Below are 1,718 nucleotides of genomic sequence, written 5' to 3'. Positions count from 1 at the left end.
ACTATCGCAAATGCAATTAGTCCAATAGAAATTAATGAGAAAAAGAGAATCGTAGAGGTGTATCAGTGCAATCATGGCTTATGAAGGGAAGGAAAACAAGAACTGAGAGTTCTTCTCGTGGAGCTAATAAGTGTGCCAATGGGTAACTCAAGTTGGGTGCCAATCTATCTAGTGATTTTGTGTTGTATGAAGTACAAGTCCACCTATGGACTTGTTAGGTGTTTTTTTATTCAAGCGTTCTTCAGATCCTTTTGTTATTCTCTAGTTTCTATTAATGCATTTCCTTCTCTATCAAACAATTAAAGATAAAAATATACAGAATTTAAAGCAGATAAGATTTCTTCTATAACAGGAGAAATTGCCCAGTTGGGGAGGGGGGGTGAGAGGGGGAGAAGAGCATCAGATATAATACCAAAGACGATAGGACTTAATATGGTTAAAACAACCTCAAAATCCTCAGGCACCAGAAGATTCGTTTAACATAGGAATCTCCTTCGCCGAAGTATCTGTAACAAGCAGAGTCTCAAGCATTAAAGAAGTCAAAGGCGAAAGAACACAATCATTTCATTAAAGGAGTTTTCCATACATTTTTTCTTTGGTGGGGTTTAAACCATAGTGGATTATGTTAACTTTGTCTTCTTGGACTTGACATGAGTCTTCTCAGGGTTTCCGGTATCGTCTTCCGAAGAGCTTTCAACAAGTTCATCAGGAACATCATTAGGAACATTATGTTTGGTGATGAATTCCTTCAATATGCCCATGCTTTCCTCTTTCATTGAAACCAATTGATCGGAAAGAGTTCCCTCATTCTTGCAAACAACATAAGTTTCAGGCCCAAGCCGAAGTGTGGCTCTAACCCGATGCTTGGGAGGAATCACATCATTAGATTCAGCCTCCATCATAGCCTTAAAAAAGCTGCATTGGTATATAAAAAAAGAAAAAAAAAAAGATAGATTTTATTTACTGGTCTTGGGGCACAAAGTCACAAACCAACTAAACACATTGACCCACAGGCAGAAACCCAATCACATCATATTAGAAACAAAGAAAAAAAAAAATCTGCTTTTGAAGCGTCCCATACTGCAGGGGGATGGAAAGGTTATTACAAGCAAAGGAACATTTAGAATTAAGAGCATACACTTAGCTAAAAAAAAAAAACTTAATTACCGGCTCTCAGATTTTTGACAAAAGATACCATATAAGAATTTTCAAAAAACCCATCCCATAAACAAGAAGAAAAAAAACCTCAAATCCCTTGTTAGTCGGACTCCAAAATCCAAATAAATATACACACACAAATCACATCAGCGCAAGTTTGAGTTTGAGTTTGAGTAGTGAGCCATACCGTAGGTCTGTAGCCGCGACGCGACAGCCACCTTCGTCCTCGATCTATCTCCGGCGTGGTATGACTTTCTCACTCTCTCTCTCTCTAATCTCCAATCTCTATCTATGTTCTGTCAATTTTTTTAGATAAGTTCTTGTTCTCAGCCGTGTTCAGGTTTTTTATTTTATGGAAGAAGAGTAAAGCTGATCCGACCCGAACCGAATATCTTTGGGCGGGCAGGTGGACATTTGGGTCGTTTTCGGGTCTTTCTCTCTGGATTTTTTGGGTTCGTATCGGGTTAACCCGACCCGCCCGTTTTTTTTTTTTTAATAATTTCTTGAGTTTTTAAAATGTGAGATGCTGAGTTTTATATTATATTATATTATTTCCAAAC

At 37.9% G+C, this 1,718-nt stretch overlaps 1 long non-coding RNA gene across 1 annotated transcript; it reads right to left on the bottom strand.

The window, feature by feature from the left end:
* Positions 1 to 325: 325 nt before the first annotated feature.
* LOC115956990 lies at positions 326 to 1,489 on the bottom strand. Its single transcript, XR_004084317.1, has 2 exons — positions 1,346 to 1,489; positions 326 to 915 (listed from the first exon to the last, which is right to left on the bottom strand). It is a non-coding gene; the product is annotated as an uncharacterized LOC115956990 (long non-coding RNA).
* Positions 1,490 to 1,718: the final 229 nt, after the last annotated feature.

The sequence above is a fragment of the Quercus lobata genome, chromosome 2, assembly GCF_001633185.2.
Source record: "Quercus lobata isolate SW786 chromosome 2, ValleyOak3.0 Primary Assembly, whole genome shotgun sequence".
Classification (NCBI taxonomy): Eukaryota; Viridiplantae; Streptophyta; class Magnoliopsida; order Fagales; family Fagaceae; genus Quercus; species Quercus lobata.
Note: the sequence above shows the minus strand (reverse complement) of the source record. Positions and strands in the feature narration are given on the sequence as shown.